The sequence below is a fragment of the Lissotriton vulgaris genome, chromosome 2_1 (genome assembly GCF_964263255.1).
Source record: "Lissotriton vulgaris chromosome 2_1, aLisVul1.2, whole genome shotgun sequence".
Lineage (NCBI taxonomy): Eukaryota > Metazoa > Chordata > Amphibia > Caudata > Salamandridae > Lissotriton > Lissotriton vulgaris.
Genome location: NC_141687.1, coordinates 204,842,038 through 204,860,764, shown reverse-complemented (window position 1 = coordinate 204,860,764; position 18,727 = coordinate 204,842,038). Strand labels below are relative to the sequence as shown.

General features: G+C 48.7%; 1 protein-coding gene across 9 annotated transcripts in view; it reads left to right on the top strand.

Moving 5' to 3' along the window:
• The window catches only part of LOC147729834 (complement factor B-like), an 877,333-nt gene that overhangs the window by 437,705 nt on the left and 420,901 nt on the right, over positions 1 to 18,727 (top strand). The gene's annotated exons all lie outside the window — the stretch shown is intronic.

The following is an 18,727-nucleotide window of genomic DNA, read 5'->3' as shown; positions in this document are numbered from 1 at the left end:
AGTAGTAGAGAGTGAGTAGTAGAGTGAGTAGTAGAGAGTGAGTAGTAGAGAGTAGTAGAGAGAGAGTAGAAGAGAGTGAGTAGTAGAGAGTAGTAGAGAGTGAGAAGTAGAGAGTGAGTAGTAGAGAGTAGTAGAGAGCGAGTAGTAAAGAGTGAGTAGTAGAGAGAGAGTAGTAGAGAGTGAGTAGTAGAGAGTAGAGAGTAGTAGAGAGTGAGTAGTAGAGAGTAGTAGATAGTGAGTTGTACGGAGTGAGTAGTAGAGAGAGAGTAGTAGAGAGTACTAGAGTAGTAGAGAATGAGTAGTAGAGAGTGAGTTTTAGAGAGTAGTGGAGTAGTAGAGAGTGAGTAGTAGAGAGTAGTGGCGAATATTCCAAAGTTTGGCACAGCACCACTTGCACAACAAGTCCAATCAAATCATATCACTTAGAGTCCTTATTGAAGCGCTGAATCTTGGTGTATATTCAAATGCTTTTATTTTCCTTAAGTTTATGTACCACAGCCAGCCGACGCGTTTCGTTCTGTACAACAGAACTACTTCAGGGCGTTCTTATTTCCTTCATGTTATGTCGGTATCCTGTTGTCATATAACTAGATATTTCTTCCAAATGTTAGACGAGACGTAAGTACATTCTTATTCAAAGTGATTAGGTATCAATTTTACCCACACAATTCGGGCAGACTTGAGTAATTTATAGCATCCTCAAAGTCAGTCTTTCAAAAATTCCAAAGTATAGGACATGATAATCCAAATCCAAATGTTTCTCAAGAAAAGTCATTTTCAATCGTTCGGAATATCGGCGTTTGGGCAGTTATGACCCACGGACACGGTTTATGACTTTTCTTGAGAAACATTTGGATTTGGATTATCATGTTCTATACTTTAGAATTTTTGAAAGACTGACTTTGAGGATGCTATAAATTACTCAAGTCTTTGGATGCTGCTGGGAACGCCCCCAGCAACACCCATTGCACACCCCTTTAACGCAGGACACTGCGTGAAAGGGACTGATATTTATCAGGCAGGATTACCCCACAAAAAGTTGCTTAGTCCTGCCTGATAAATATCACTCAGTCTTCTGCGCCACCGGAACGTCACAAAAAGTGCATCATTCATAACATGGTCAGTGACATCACTGCTGGCATCACAGATGACATCTCAAATGACATCACTGATGACATCACTGATGACATCATCCATGTGACAATCAAATACACCTCATCACACACTAGTATAATCTTTCATCACTCACTGTAAAATAGAAAGTGGCATATTGGAAACCATTGACACACCAATAGAAATTTCTAAACACCCACACAGTTATTCATAGAACTATACACACATCTAATCACTTACCTATAGATTCAGTGTTATATGCAGTGAATAATCAACAGAACACTATCAAATATACTTATACGCCTATTTCAACATTACACACCAGCGTAAATTGTATTCACTTATAAAGACATCCTTCTGACTTATGCAAACAATTGATTATACTTACATTTACTCACCTACACACTTATACAAACACCACTTCATCTATTTATATAGATAGTAACGCACACTTAGTGTGTTATAAAATCACTATTACAAGTATACAGTTATCCATATAGTGACTCATACAATCACTAAGTCTTAGGCACACTTAATTAGATATAACTGTCACATATACTGCCATTTTTTTCAAATTTAATGGAGATGTACCATTGAGAGAAATATTTCATCACCACCACACCCATAAACATATACACTCACTGAAACAACTGTTATAACATGTAGTCTTAACCTCATATACCTACTGAATGAACTATTCACACATTTTATGGCAATCATACCCCCCCCCCCCACCAAACCACATAGACATTCATTTACCCATATAAATACTCAGTTAGGAAACAAATAACAAATATAGTCTTTAACATAGCAATTAGACAAAGCAATAAAGACTTTCACACAGTTTAGTAACTACACATTATATATAGTGAGACTCTACAAATTAGTCAAGGAAACAATCAATGACACTGTTGCTAAAACCACCATCCACACATTTATATTTATATATCCACTCATTCTTCAATGCAAAGTAGTGTATTTATAATACATATTTAAATATCAAAGCAAACCACATTCACTGGATGATGTCATCAGTGATGTCTCTGACCATGTCATGAATGATGTAATATGTGACATCATCAGCAGTGGATTGCGGGCGCGCAAGTTATAGTGAGTACAACTAACTATAACGGGGGAAGTTCAATGGTTTTGTATGAGTAAAATGTCCAGCTAACTATAATATATATATATTTATATATACGTGCGCGGATGTGCGCGGACTTTCGCGTGCGTTAGCTCATTCATTCATTCATTGGGATATTTGTAGAGCGCTGCGATTACGCACACCGGCGTGTCCACGCGCTAACAGTGGGAGCGGCAGAAAGCAGGGGCACAAAAACTGCGCAGGCCGTTATCTAGTGTAGAGAAATTTTTTAATTTCGCTCGGAAGCTGGCCTCCTCTGGTTCCAGGCGCAGGTCCGCTGGCAGTTTATTCCAGTTAGTAGCCGCTAGGCATCTGAAAGACCTGCCTCCCATGCGGGCCTTCTTAATTCTTGGAATCTTCAGTAGGCCGCCCCCTGCGGATCTAAGCGTACGTGTTGGTTTGTACACTTCGATCAATTTTGTCAGAGGGTCGGGTGCCCTGCCATTCAGGATACGGTGACAGGTGCAGAGGGCTTTGTACTCCACTCTTCTCCTCACAGGGAGCCAGTGTAGCTGCTGAAGGGCCGCCTTAGAATGCGCCCTTTTAGGCAGTCTGAGAATCAGACGCGCTGCCGCATTCTGCAGCACTTGCAGACGAGCCAAGCTTTTTTCTGGAGCGCCCAGGTACAGCAGGTTCCCGTAATCCGACCTAGCTGTCACCAGGGCATGGACCAGGGTTTGACGGGCTTCAATCGGGAGTAAGTCCAGGACTTTTTTCAGCTTCTTCAGAATCCCGAAGCAGACTCCCACCACCCGATTAATCTGGGGGCCAAAAGTGAGACCCGTGTCAAACCACACCCCCAGATTGCGTGCCTCTTGGCAGGGGGTTGGGGTAGGTCCAAGGCAGGAAGGCCACCACGCCGACGACCAGGCAGACTGGGCTCTCCCCACCACCAGCACCTCTGTCTTGCTGCCATTCAGCTTCAAACAATTGATGGCCATCCATTCGGCTAGATCTTTCATGCACGAACGGAAGCCATCGGCAGCAAGACAGGGCGCATGCGATAGGGAGATCACCAGCTGCGTGTCGTCGGCGTAAGAGACCAGTTGGAGTCTTGGATCCATCTCAGCGCAGTGCCAGAGATGCCACCTCTGGTCAGACACTGTAGCAAGCCAATCAGCTGCTTGCTGATTGGCTGCCAATGTCTGTCAACAAACGTGTAGAACTACAAAAGGGGTCAGGGTAGAAGCACCCTGACCCCCTAGGCCTGCTCAGGGGGTCCCACTAGGACCCCCAAGGCAAAAAAAAAATAATAATATATATATATATTTCGAAAAATCGCAGGGTGCGCGTACCGTGCGCGCACGGGTCCGCGTACGTATGCATACGGTACGCGGATGGTGCACGTACCTTTCCGAGAAAGCTGCATGCTTATTGGCTGTCAACACTCCAAACCAGGAAGTGTTGGCAGCCATCTTGTACTCATTAGACTGAGGTACAAGAAACCAAGAAAATAAACGAGTAGAACACAAAAAGGGGTCAGGGTAGAAACACCCTGACCCGCTAGGCCTGTTAAGGTGGTCCCACAAAGACCCCCAAGGCCAAATGTTTTTTTTTTTTAAACCCGGTATGTTTTTTTAAAAATTACTCCCCAGGGGGACCAAATCGCGGGGGCATAGTGATAAAGAAGTGTGGGGGGTGCCCAATCCCCCCACACTGCCCCGGCGACCGCCGCTCTCCGGGGCAAAGCAACACAGCCCCCTGGTGCATACTGGAGGCTCCAGGTGGGCTAATTGGCCCCCAGGGACCCCCAGTATGCAAGGGGAATTAGTTCCCCCTCTTCAAACATGCACGGGGCTGCGTTGCAGAGAGGTGTAAAAAAGGGTGTGGCCTCATTACACCTCTCTGCAATGCAGCCCCCTGGCGCATACTGGAGGCTCCTGGTGTGCTAGTTGGCCCCCAGGGACGCCCAGTATGCAAGGGGATCAGTTCCCCCTCTGCAAACGCGCCAGGGGGCTGAATTGTAGAGAGGTGTAACAAGGGGCATAGCCTCATTTCAACTATGTGCAATGCAGCCCCTTGGTGCATACTGGAGGTTCCAGGTGGGCTAGTTGGCCCCCAGGGGCCCCCAGTATGCAAGGGGAATTAGTTCCCCCTCTTCAAACATACCTGGGGGCTGCATTGCAGAGAGGTGTAAAAAAGGGTGTGGCCTCATTACACCACCTCTGCAATGCAGCCCCCTGGCGCATACTGCAGGTTCAAGGTGGGCTAGTTGGCCCCAAGGGACCCCCAGTATGCAAGGGGAATTAGTTCTCCCTCTGCAAACACGCCCGGGGGCTGCGTTGCAGAGAGGTGTAAAAAGGGGCGTGGCTTCATTACACCTCTCTGCAATGCAGTCCCCTGGCGCACACTGGAGATTCCTGGTGGGCTTTCAGGTCTTATATAGTTAGGAATTCACATTAAAAAAACCTTTGAAATTCACTGAAAAAAACCATAGGTTTCAGGCCTTATATAGTTAGGAAGTAGCATTTAAAAAACCTTGCAAATTCACTTTTAGGGGTGTTATAGTTAGCTGGACATTTCACTCATACAAAACCATTGAAATTGCTCCTATATAGTTAGTTGTACTAACTATATTTCGCGCACCCGCAATCCACTGCTGATGAAGTCACATATTACATCATTCATAACATGGTCAGTGACATCACTGATGACATCTCAAATGACATCACTGAGGGCATCCCTGATGACAACTTCCACGTGACAATCACATACACCTTTTCATACACTAGTAAACTCTTTCATCATATTTGAATCCATTGTCACAGCAATACAAGTATCTAAAAACCCACTCAGTGATTCATAGATGTATACACACATCTAATCACTTACCTGTAGATTCACTGATACATGCTGTCAATGAACAATAGAACACTATTAAAAAATACTTATACACCTATATCGACATTACACACCAGCACACATCCTATTCGCATATGAAGTCATCCTACTCACTTATGCAAACAATGGATCATACTTACGTATGTACTTAGCTATACACCTATACAAACACAACTTCATCTATTCATTTAGATAGTAGGCCATACTTAGTGAATTATAAAATCATTATTACAAGTATACAGTTATCCATACAGTCACTCACACAATCATTGAGTCTTATGTATACTTATTTATATACAACAACTGACACATACACTGCCTTTTATTTTTCTAGTTTGTTGGATATGTAGCATTGAGAAATATTCAAATTCAAATTCAAACCAAGCTTTATTCGATTTTCAAGATAAAATTATAAAAGCATGGTAATGCAATAAATACGTTTGAACAAGTAATAAAACATAATAGTCAGAATAAGCTTGGACAATTGAATGCTAAAAAATCTTCATGAATTAACATTTCAGATATTTTGTATGATTAAGAAAATGATTTAAAAGAGTGGACTCATTGCACAGTACTTAGACCAACGTAATTTAATTTCATGGGCTTTGCATAGTGTTCCTAAATGTAATAATGAGTTTTAAAAAGCTTGAGACTGCGTATATAACATAAACATTTTCTAGTTGCTGTAATTTCGTGTATGCTAATCTGCAGGTCCGAATCCCCCAAGCTTTCAAGACGGGTATCAAAAGGGCCCTACGCGGTCTCTTATAGAAAGTGCAAAACAGCACACAATGTATGCTAGATTGTGTTGAAATATCATCGCACAGGCACAGTTGAATTTCTGAAGACCAGTCGTTACAGGTAGGAAAAGTGACCATGCGAAAGAAAGTGCCCAATCTCAGGCGGGTCATCAGCATGCGGGCATATGGACTTAGGTCCAAAGTGAGATAGAATTGAAGGCCTTCATGTTGGGTTATTTCCTGGTATATGAGAACTGTGTGTTTCTTTTTCTCTAGGTTCCATCTGTCAGTGATTAGATGGTCAAAGGCCATCTTTTTCAGTGCGCCTCTTGATATCCCCTCCATGCTGGATGGTTTGTCAAAAAATTCTGGGTGGCCTATCTTTGTGTAGAAGTTTTTCACGTAGGATAGCCATCTAATATTAGCTGCCCCATCCAATGAGAGACAATCAACTAATACCTCTCTATTGAATGTAGTCTCTTCCGTCACCCAGACCTTGTGCCACAGCATTAGGGGAGAAATCTTGATGATGTCACAAATGTAGGGAAGTCCTACTTCAATATGCGTCATGAATGTTGATGTGAATTTGGAGATGCCAAGTAAGTGGCAGATGAACTGGTTCTCACAACTTTGTAACATCTGTGTGTTTTCTGTCCCCCATAGCCCGGCCCCATATGTTGCTGTAGATACAGATTTGGTCTTATAGATCTGTATTAGTTCCTTCGCGGGCTTTCCCCTAATTTTAGCGGAGAAGTTGCTCAAGGCACCAATGGAACGGGTGAAGGCTAATTTCCTGGCAGCTACAGCTGGCTGCCAGCTCCCCCTCCTATCGAAGGTAACACCTAGGTAGCAAATCCTGTTGGTTGTTTCAATTCTTTGTGATTCTATATATATAGGGCAGGATCCCTTTCTTGGCCCACGACCACAGGACATTGTATAGGTTTTAGAGGTGTTTACTTTTAGGCCCTTTCCCTCATGAAAGTGGTAAAATGTGCCATAGCCCGCTGTAGTCCGATTCTAGTCCGCAACATTATTGCCGCGTCATCGGCATACAGAAGTAGTGACACCGGTGAACCATTTATAGAGGGGTAGTCACACTGAGAATCACTTAAGTGTTCCCCAATAGAATTAACATAAATGGTGAACAGCAGGGGGGCTAGTATGCACCCCTGTCTGACCCCCCTTAAAATGGGAAATTTAGCTGAGCATTCCCCCTGGCGTCCAAATTTCACCCTTGCTCCTGCGTTTTTATATAGTTCTTGAATAAAGGTGAGGATTTCAGCATTTATACCCAGGTTGAACAGTGTTTTCCATAGGAGCGCATGGTCCACACAGTCGAAGGCGGAACTTAGGTCTATAAAGGTGATATGTAATTTTCCGCTCCTCACCTGTGTGTATTTAGAAGTGATTAAGGCCAAGTTCAAACACTGTTCAACCGTCCCTTTCCCTGGCCTGAAGCCATACTGTAAATTGGAGATAGCCTGATTTTCATCTTCCCAACTTTGAATCCTATTTAGGATTATTCTCCCCACCACCTTCATCAAGGCGTCGAGAAGAGAGATTGGCCTATAACAGATGGGGACGTTTCTATTGCCCTTCTTAAATATTGGCACGACAATTGCGTCGTGCCAAGATGGAATAAATCCATGTTGATTGGACTTATTTAAGACATTTGTGAGTAGGTGTGACGACCGGATTTTCGGACCAGATAGAATCAGCTCACAAAACACCATCAATCCAGCTGAAACGTAACCATCTCCCTCCTCAGGACCCATTTATCCAGGCACCTGGGTACCTACCTGAGAATGGGGAATTAACAATATACAAGCTCATATCATCAAAAACACCTCTAAATCTATAGGATTACTAGGAATACTCACTGATTACTAAGGACATCCATGCTCTACACCACACTCATACCTTATAGTCTCGCGGGAACAGGGGCCCAGACTAGACTACCCTGGGGCAGTTCCGATTATCTACCATTACACACTGATAACCATCAGTGCTCACGCAAGCCACAATCTGGTGGGTATACACACTGACCACAATCAGTGCTCTCGCAAGCCACAATCTGGTGGGTATACACACTGACCACAATCAGTGCTCTCATTATTTCATACATACACAAGCCACAATCTTGTGGGTATACACACTGACCACAATCAGTGCTCTCGCAAGCCACAATCTAGTGGGTATACACACTGACCACAATCAGTGCTCTCACTAATTCCACTCTCTCTCTAGTGGCAATCTCTGTCCTATGAATACCTTCTGCTCTCTCTCTCTCTGTTGGGAAGTTTCTCTCATACATCTAATATCTACTGGGGATGTCTCATATGCAATTGTTATATTTTATGTGGTACACAAGAATGGCCAAATTACACTGTGTAAAGGTTATTCCCTATTTCGAGTGCTCCTCTACTCCCTTGCTCAGTTACCATTTACCTGGACGGGAGTCGCATCCGTTCACATAACAGCATCTGACTAGAAGAAAGGTTAACTTTATCATAAGGGAACAACCATCACGCACTAGTTTGCTAAGAACTGGGGTATCTTTATTCATTAATAACATCAACAATATAACACTACAATATCACACATAGCCTGAAAAGTAAAGGGGAATAGACACATACACAGATCTGCGGGGTCTCTTTATTATAATGGAAAGCTTTATTACTAATTATAACAGGCTGCACACCCCTGAAAGAAAAAGGATTAGCAATACAGTAGGGAATCTAGCCTAGGAAATAAAAGACAAGATTAATGTATATGGGCACTAATATAACAGGACAGATATCACCTGATTAGTATGAAGTCTTGTTCTAGCTGTCATCTGGGTTCCTCTCTCGTCTGTGCCTTGGCTCATCTCAGATTCTCCCCTGCACTCTTGGACACACATCTGCGCTGATCACTCTGTACTGGATTCCTCTCCCCCACGAACTGTCTTCACCTTCCAGCTTCAGTCTAATGATATAGTTTCTGCCGCTCTGATAACCGTTCGCTCCACTAGCTTCTTCTCTCTGTCTGATTATCCCAGCTCCAATGTCCAACTCACTCCAGCTGCTCCCACAGACTAATCCACGATATAACTTCAGTCTCTTCCAAAAGGCATCACTCCAGACTCCAGCTGTTAACTGCCTGCTCCAGCTGATCACAACTCCTTCTGATAAGTAACTGCTTCTGACTGCTTTCTTCAGCTCCAAAAATCATCTGACTTCTCTCTTCAGCTCCAAACACCATCTTCCTTCTCTCTCCATTCCAACTCACTGCTCTCTCCAGCTCCAACTGACTTCTACCATTCCAAGAACTGACTGACTGCTCTCTCTGGTTCCAACTCACTGACTGACTACTCCGCCTTTTCTGCACTTCGCTAATATGGAATGCTCTCTCCTCATGGAAATTTCCAACAGAGACCTGGCTCCCACCGAATTCCTGTGCCAGCTCCGAGGCTCCCTGCGCAGCCTGCAGTGACCATCTGCATGTTACTTCTAGGCCCAAGAGACAAACACATTCTTTTCGATAAGATCCAGTCTCTGCTGGTTTTCCCCTAGCACATAACAGGATTAACTATAAACATCACCTTTATCCTGCAAGCATCCCAGTCTGCAAAGGCAGAAAGCAAAATGGAGTCTCTCTAGTTCTGGGCCTTGTAGGCCCGAAAAGGACTTAACTCTATCAGAGTACATACACAAACCATACCAATATGTAATATAAAGTCAGGACTACAGGATCCACCCTCTACTATAGGTAGGATGATGAAAGGACACATAATTATGTCAAAGCCAATAGGCAATAGATGGATTAGAGTCAGGAATAAGGGATCTATCATCATATAAAGCGGCTATCCTCTAGTTTATGCTTCTAGGTCTGAAAAGAGGCCTAAAAGGACCAAAGCAAGCTAAGAATAGGGATCCAGGATGGTAGCAAGCTTAAAGTCACCATCACTCAGAAATAGAGCCAAAAACCCGGTCAGAACAGTAGGGGCGCCCAAAAGTCCATTTCTGCCTTATAAACGTCGATAGGGATGCCATCGGGACCAGGAGCCTTACCAGACGAACTCTCCGTGATAGCTTTAATAACCTCTTGATAGCTAAAGGTTATGTCCAGGGGAAATGCGCTTAAGTCGTCCGGTTCGATAGGGCCTATCATGCTGTCGTTAAGAGTGGTCAAGCTATGCCTGTCGATCGGTCTATTATAAAGCTGTTTAAAATGGGTCACCCATGTGTCCCCTGGAATAGCTACATCTATAAAGTCCTCAACTCTACTTTGCAGGTATGGGGTGTTGATCACTTTCCAAAAGGCTGTGTTGTCTCGTTGTTCCGAGGCCTTGCGCAAGGACGCCCAGGCCTCCCTCTTTAGGGTGGCTTTCTTGATGTTAATGGTTAGTTTGTAATCTCTCCTCGCTTGACGAATTAAAGTTTGTTTTTTAGGTTTATTCTGTAATGCCTTTTTTAAGGATGTTAATGCTTTAGTGCATTTGTGGTCGAACCACCCTTGCGCTTTATTTACAACTGATCTGCGTTCTCTGAATAGGAGATTCTTCACCGCTAGTTGAAGGTTTGAGAAGGAGGCCATAACTTTGTCGGGCTCTGCGTCGTCTGTCAGACATATCAAAATGTCTTCAAGGGACGCCGTAATTACATTTTTTAAGAACCCGACAGGCTCAACCTTATCCCATTTGATAACATAGCCGTTAGTGGCAGTTAGTTTGACCTTTGGTGTGTAATTAACTTCGTTTTTGTTTGGCCTTGACTCCCCGCTTTTTTTTTACTAGAAAGGATATGGGGTAATGATCGCCAAAAAGATCGTTGCCTGTTTCCCAAGTGATCACGGATCCTGCGTAAGCTGAGGACATTAATGTGAAATCAATAGTGGAGTTGCACCCCCGTCCATTAAAAGTTGGTTGGAAAGAGACAATCGGGCTGCATAGCTCATTCACAAAGGACGAATTAAGGTGAAAAATCATATTGTTAATAATATTGCCTAATTTTGAGTGGACGAAGTGGGTTGGGTAGTCTTCCCTATAATCCGCCAGGCCGCACAAACCAGTAGCAGAACAAGGGCAGATGGTGCAGTTAAAATCGCCAACCCAGATTATCGCTGTGTCTCCTACTTGCTGATCTCTTAAAGATATTAGACTATTCAGGAGGCTATGAAATGTAGACTCAATCATATTAAGGGGTACATTGTTGTAAAAGTTTATTAAAATTTCATTAGGTAAATGACTCCCTCTGAGAACCAGTATCTGGTAAAACACTGTGTTTAGGATCTTACTAACTTTTATGTCAGCTGTAATTGCGACATAGGTACAGAGACCTCCTTTGTTCCGACCTTGTTTGCTGGCAAGTGCTGGTGCATGAAAAGTTTGGAAGCCTATAATGTGAATTTCTTCGATCGACCAGGTTTCCTGTAAACAAACTATGGTGTGTTTCGTTATAAGCTCAAGCCATGAAGACTGGGCGACCTTAGATGACAGGCCCACTACGTTCCAAGTGAGCAGACTGTGAAAGTGATTATCCGACTTGGACCCAGTAGTTTTCACTAAAGAGCCTGCTCTTGTGCCGCTTTCCTTAGATAGAGAGTGATCCATTGGTGTCTGGGCAAGGAGTGAGAGGTTATCGTTCTCCCTTTTGGGTGTGCTCGGGTGGTAAATGTCCTCTACTTCCACTGCTGGTTCCACCGCTGTTTTGCTGCTAGTGGCAGGTTCATTTGGTTCGTGTAAGTCTTCTGTCCTACCGTGTTTGTCATAATTATTAGGCAGAGGTGTCAGTATGATTATGGAGGTTACTGGACTCGTTACATACTCCCCCGGGGGTTTCCTTGGCTGTCAATCTAGGTCATCCAATCCCGAGAATTCATTAAAACTATTTCTTAAGGGGATAGACCAGTGTAAGTTGTGTGGAGTATGTGGCGCGTTCTGTAATCCTCCACCCCAGCGACTATCCGCTCTTCCTATACTCCTACGGTCATTGTGTATCGTTTCCCATTGATTCATATGAGCATTTCTGAGGATAGGGGCACAGACGGCTTTAGATCTGTTATAAGTATCTCGACTACCCCAGGGTGACACTAGAGGTTGTGGATAGAAATAACTCAGATCCCTGGTCGATATGCCACTGCCTCCCTGTTCTAGGTACCAATCAGTTATATAAGTAGGGACTCTGGGATCTCTAAAATTGATAATTATGACATCTCTTGATAGGTCCTTGGGTCTCTGTCCCAGCCAAACCAGTCTTCTCATGTGTAGTATCAGCCCGTCCAGGTTGGGGGGCAATGGCCTGTTGTTACTAAGCCAATGAGTGGCTTTGTTCTTTAAATCGTGATATCCTTCCCTCTTCCCGTCCGGGAGTTCGGGCACCCCTGTAAGGATAATGACGTACGGGGCCGACTCCGGGGGTAGATCTACGTGACGGGTTATACTTTTTGGGACTCTCTCTGAGGGATGGGCCCTTTCTATATTTAGAGCTTTCTCATTCTCCTAGGTGGCTGGATGTAAGTTGGCTGTGGTATCATCTGGCCCTCTGCTCTTTGTTAGCTTCTCCCCCAACTCTTTCGTTCTACCTTGTTTTGTTATAATGGGTGTTTTTGTGGCATCTACGTTTACCTTCTTGGGGACTGCGGGGGCTCTCGTTTCTTCAACTGAAGCTTTCTCGTCTGTCTTGCTAGGTAAAATGTGGCATGGGGGCGTAGGTGTGTTCCCATTTAGGGTGCCCTCAGTGTGACTCAGGCTGTGTCTGGTGTTCATGTTAGCCTTTATGAATATTGATAAGTCTTTTAGCGCTTTAGTGTTAGAGGCAGTAGTTTCCACCAAGCTGCTTAAATCACTGCCCACTCTCTTTACCCTCTCTTTTAGGGGAAGAAGTAGGGACCTAACAAAGTTCTCCATCTTGTCCATAGTGGCATCCTGTTGAGCTTCTAGGAAATGAGGTTTAAATGGATGTGTGCTGTCCTGCCGGTTTGGCTTTTTCCTTGGTCGAGTCTCTTTCACAGGTATGTCCCCCCCTGTTGGAATTTAAGCAGATTCTAGGTGCGTTGGGTCTCCTCCCACGTTGGACGGTTCCCCCTCTCTTCCTCTTCTTAGTTGGAGATGGTTTACTCTTTATACTCTTGGCGTTGGTTTAGGGAGCTGTGGCAGAGAAGGTTCTTCCAGGGAAAAGTCTTGGGAGGGGTCCAGATTAACCACTTCAACCGAGCCTCCGCTGGATGATATCTGTGAGGGCCGGTGGTCTTGAAATAAAAGGGGGATACCAATGTCTAAGATGGAAGCATTATGATTATTTTGCGTGCTGAGTATAGGTTGGGACCTTGATAGTTGTATTGAGCCCAATGAAGATCTTTTATTTTTCTGAAACTCGAGGGACAAGCGGTTCTCGGCGGCAGAGATTTCGCGGTCTAAGGTCGAGACCGCTTTAGTTAGGTAGGCATCCAGGGTCCTTCTGAGCCCTCCTCCCGCCTGGGGTTTTAAGGCTTTGCTTGTTGTAGAGGGCATTGTCTATCTTATACCCTCAAGCTAGTCTAAACCCAATCCGCCAGTTATAATTAACCCCAGGTGGGGAACAAGAAGAAATTATTCGAACAGAGGTTTTAAGGCTTTCTCTCAAATAGAGAACAATAGATTTTTTTTTTGTTTTTTTTTTTGTAACTATCTTTTTATTGCAGCAATGACAGATAAGTATACAGTACACTTTATGCCATTCCCCTTGATGCTCAGTGTGAGCTCCGCTCCCACTCCCCAGTATCACACAGCCATTCAGCTCGCACCCCGGAGGTCGAGCGGCAAAGTCGCAGGTACATAGGAAACTGCGCTGGAGCATTCTGTGCATGGCTACAGCCAACAAGTGGATGGGAAACGGCAGCGCTGCTTTTCGGACCTAACACTCCCTCTCCCCTGTCCCAAGTCCAGTTGAAGCCAAGAGTTTCTGTGCAACTCCCGTGAACATACCCCCTCCCCTTCCCCTAAGCCCCCTCAACTTTTCCTACCCCGCCTTCCCCACCCAGGATTCCCCCCCCCAACTCTCCCTGCCCCCTACCCAGCCCCCCCACCCCCCCAGGCGTGCTAGAGTATCACCTAATTGAACTCTCAACCTTGTCACCAAGATCAGACCCGAAGCATGGTGCCAGGATTCGTCTGCAATCATCCGTAAATCATCTCGATGGAACGCAAGGGCAGTGCAATAGCCGAGCGGGTCTATGCCGCCCCCCCGTCAGGCGGGCGTCCCTCTGGAGCCGGGCTATGTACTGGGGATTCCTCCTCCTCCACGTCCAGGAGCGTGAGATCTAGGACCAGCCCCTCCCACGCCCTGGCTCTCTCCAGTGCCAAGTCATTGTCTATCCTGAGCGCAGCTCGCAGGCGAAGCTCACCCTCACATCTAGCCCATTTAAGCAGTTCAGCCTTCCAGCGCTCTACTACGGGGCCCCGGGACGCCTTCCACTGGGACGTAATGGCCCGCTTCGCCAGGAGGAGCCCCAAGTCCAGGAACTTGCTAGTGACTTTGTTCTTTGATGTGTGTGGGAACCAGTGTAGTATGCAATGTGCCATGGTGAGTTGCAGGTCCCTCTCCGTCACCTCCCTCAGAACCTCCACCACCTCCTCCCAGAAGGGCCCCAGCTCGGGACAGGACCAGAACATGTGTCGGAAGTCTGCGGGATCCGCCGGGCAGCGCGGACAGGACGCTGGGTGAGCCGGGAAGTACTTATGTAATTTATCAGGGGTCAGATACGCCCTATGTAGGACATAAAAGTGCACCAGCTGGAACCTTGCGTTGCGCGTGCCGTTCCGGGCCCCCTCCAGTATACCATTCCAGGCCTCTTCGGGGATCTCAGTCGCCAGGTCGGCCTCCCATTTCGTCTTCAGGGTCAGCAGCGGAGCGGTGGATTCCGAGACCATGCGTCGAGTCAGGCACGTGACCGCTTTGACCGTCCCTGCCATCATCACGACGTACTGACATCCCAGGGACAATGGTGGCTCCGAAATGCCCGCCCCCCAGTGTTTGCGGATCGCCGCCGTTAAGGCCGCATGAAGAAGGAAGTCTCCACCCGCCAGTTCGAAGCGGTCCTGCAGGAGGTCGAATGGCAACATCACTCCATTTTCGTACAGGTCACCTATGGATGACAGCCCCTGCTGGTCCCAGCCGTTCAGCCCGCGCCACGAGCCTCCGTGCGGAAGCGCCCCGCAGAGTCTAAGCGGGATCTCTGGTGCGTAAGGAACCGTAATACCGCATCTCCGGCGATATCTGTTCCAGCATTTCCGGGCCGTCGCAAACTCCTGGGTGAGGTGGAAATCCCCCATCGGAAGTCCCAGGACAATCCGGGACAACACCTGGACCGGACCCGCCGGTTCTCCTGCTCCATCCTCCCCCCTCCTGGCCCGAGCCACCCATTGTGTCAGCCATTGCAGCTGCGCCGCTAAGTAGTAGAGCTCGTAGTCCGGCACCGCTAGACCCCCGTCCGCCCTAGGGCGGAGAAGCGTGGCATGGGCCACCCTGCGCCTTCCCGTCCCCCACAGGAAGCCGATGACCATCGATCGCAGCCGCCGAAAGTAGCTCGCCGGGATCCAGATCGGGAGGGTCCCGAAGAAGTAAAGCAGCCGCGGGAGGGTTACCATCTTGAGCAACGCCACCCTGCCCATGAGTGACAATGGGAGCGTGCCCCAGAAGTCGAAATTCTCTCTAGTGTGCCATATCGCCGTACCGATATTACCCTCAAGAATATCGGCTCTGTCATGGAAGATCGAGGTGCCAAGGTATCGCAGGCTCCTCTCTTCCCAGGTCAATCCCTCTGTAGTTTGCGGGCATGCCCTCCGTGGGCGGGCCGGGAATAGGTGGGACTTCTCCCAGTTCACTCGGAGGCCTGAGATTCTACCCAGCGATTGCAGGAGGGCCTTAGCTCCTCGCAGGGAGTCCGTCGAATCCGCCAGGAACATCAGCAGATCATCTGCGTATAGTGCGATGTGGTGGTCTTGACCATAGACGTCCAGGCCCCGATACGCCTGCCCCAGCCGGGCCCGAGCCGCAAGCGGCTCGACGGCCAAGGCAAACAGCAGGGGGGAAAGAGGGCAACCCTGACGGGTGCCCCTGCCCACTCCGCACATCTCAGAGATGATCCTCCCCGTCCTGACCCTTGCCGTCGCGTTCGTATAGAGCAGCCTCGTCCAATCTACGAAGCCTTCGCCAAGGCCCAGCGCTCGCAAAACATGGAAGAGATACGGCCATTCCAGGCTGTCGAAGGCCTTCTCCATGTCGACAGCAAACACCACTGCCTCATCCCCGTCGTAAGTGTCGGCCTCTAGTATGTGCAGGAGTCGCCGCACGTTAAGCGCTGTATTGCGGGCCGGGATGAAGCCCGATTGGTCCGCATGTACCAGCATGGGCATGTGAGGGAGCAAACGCGTCGCCAAGATCTTGCTCAGAATCTTATAGTCCAGGTTGAGCATGGACAGTGGGCGATACGCTGACCTGTCCCATTGCTGCTTACCCGGCTTCAGTAGGGGGACTATCAGCGCCTCTCTCGTGGTCGCAGGGAGGCAGCCCAGCCGCCTCGACTCGTTGTATACCCACGTCAGCCGGGGCGCTAGGAGATCCGTGTAGGTGAGGTAGAATTCCGTCGGGAATCCATCGGTGCCCGGCGTCTTATTTCTTGCCATGCTCTTGATGGCAACCCGTACCTCCCTCTCCTCAATCTTGTCCCCAAGTCGCTTTGCGATCTCCTCCTCCAGCACCGGTAGGTCAAGACCCTCCAGAAAGGCCCTAAACTCCTCCTCCGACGGGAGGACCCTGCTGCGGTAGAGCTCTGTGTAGTAGTCATAAAACAACACGTTAATTCCCTGTTGATCAAACCTCGCCGCCCCCGCCTGGTCTCGGAGCTCAAGAATGACCGAGCTTCGGCGGGACGGGTTGGCCAGCCAGGCCAGGAGAGCCCCCGATTTGTCGCGTTCCGAGTGCGCTCGCGTGAGGTAGGCCTTGTAGTCAAAGCCTCGGAGACGCTCCACTGTCGCCGCCACCGCCTCTCGCGCCCCTAGCAGGGCCTCGTGAGTGTCCGGCCGCTCAGGTCTCGCCCTCTCTAGTCTCCGCAGGGTCTCGTCCTCTTTCTCGATGTCTTCCAGTAGCGTTCTCCGCACTCCCGAAGCCGTTGCAATGCACTGGCCCCGAAGTACCGCTTTGAAGGCGTCCCATTCCGTCGCGGCTGACCCCGCCGTACCCGCGTTCTCCTGGAAATATGCCTCAATGCCCGAGGCAATCGTGGCACGGAAGAGCTGATCGTCCAGTGCCTCAGGGCGGAGCTTCCAAGCCGGGATCCTCGGGCGGAGCTGCGACCAGCGCAGCCGCACGAGGAGCGGGTTGTGGTCCGAGATCGAGCGCGTGAGATACTCACTGTGGCACACCTCCGCGTGCACGTCTTGCGAGCATAGGAAGGCGTCAATGCGGACATGTAGTTCGTGGAGAGCGGAGAAGAAGGAGTAGTCCCTGTCCGACGGGTGGTTAGCCCTCCAGGAGTCAACCAGTCCCCACCGGCGCTGCCAGGCCGAGCGCGCGAGTGCAAGTTTACCAGCTGGTGCATTCGGAAGGGGAGGGTGGGATCTATCCAGGTTAACGTCTGCCACGCTGTTAAAGTCGCCGCCCAGGAGCAAGGGTTCCACCAGAAACTGAGCTAGTTTATTGGACAGTAGTGCGAGGAATGCAGGTTGGTCCACATTTGGGGCGTATATGCAACCCAGGTTAAGGTCCCTCCCGTCCAGCTTGCCACGCACCATTATGTATCTCCCCTCTGGGTCAATCACCTGTTGTGTGCATTGGTAGGGAATCCCCGCCCGCACCCAGATGGCCACCCCCCTAGCATAAGCGGAGTAGCCGGTGTGAAAGACCTGCCCCCTCCAGCGCCGCTGCAGCGCCCTCCCTTCTTTGTCCAGCAGATGGGTTTCCTGAAGGAAGGCGATGTGTATGCCCCGCCTGACCAGATAGGAGTGGATCTTATGACGCCTGTGCATCGAGTGCATCCCCCTTACGTTCCATGTGAGACATCTATAGCCTAAGTCGGATCCCATGGCGAAGTCTGCCAAGCCCCATCCACTCCACTCACTCTCCCGGCAACCCCCCCAGCACGCCTAGGTCCCCCCCCGTCCCCCCCCCAACCTGCATAATCAAACTACCCCAACTCCCACACCCCCGGACAGACAACCAACGTGGAAACCCCATCCAAACTCAAGAATCAAAGAGCGTATCACTACATAGTAGGGCTGGAGTGGCAGCGATGCCGGCTCCAGACAGGTCCGAAGCCCCCCGCCCCCGCCCCACTACCCCTAACAACAATCAGGAGAGACCCCCCGACTCTCCCTGTCCCCCACGGTGCCAGTGCGAAGTCCCGGGGGGGCATCCGCATCCCACTGCAGAGCGTCCAGAAGCGGTCCCCCCCCCCCACCTGCATGTCCCATTATCTTACTTGTGTGGCCAAGGTCTCACGAACCGTCTCAGCCAAGGATACCATCCGCCGTCTGGGGAGTCACCACCGGCAGGTCCGTCTCAGAATGTTCGTGCCCACTGCTGGAGCCAGGGCTGGGAGTGCTGTCCTTCGACTGCTCAGATGCGCTGCTGGAGGGGCTGGCGTCCCCCTGGCTGATAGCCGCCACCGCTTGCACCGCCTTGGCTCGCTCCTGCTGCCAGCCCATTGGGGAGCCAGATCGTCGCGTCGGTGTCGCATCCGCGGAGTGTCTCCTGGGGGGGGTCTGCTGCGTGGGGCCCGTGCCCGGCTCCCCTCTCGCGTCCAACCAACTCCAAGCTTCCTGCGGCGTCAGGAAAAAGTGAGTGCGTTCCCCATCGACCACCCGCAGCCGCGCCGGGAACAGCATGGCGTAGGGCAGGTGCAGTGATCTCAATTTTCGTTTGACCGCCAG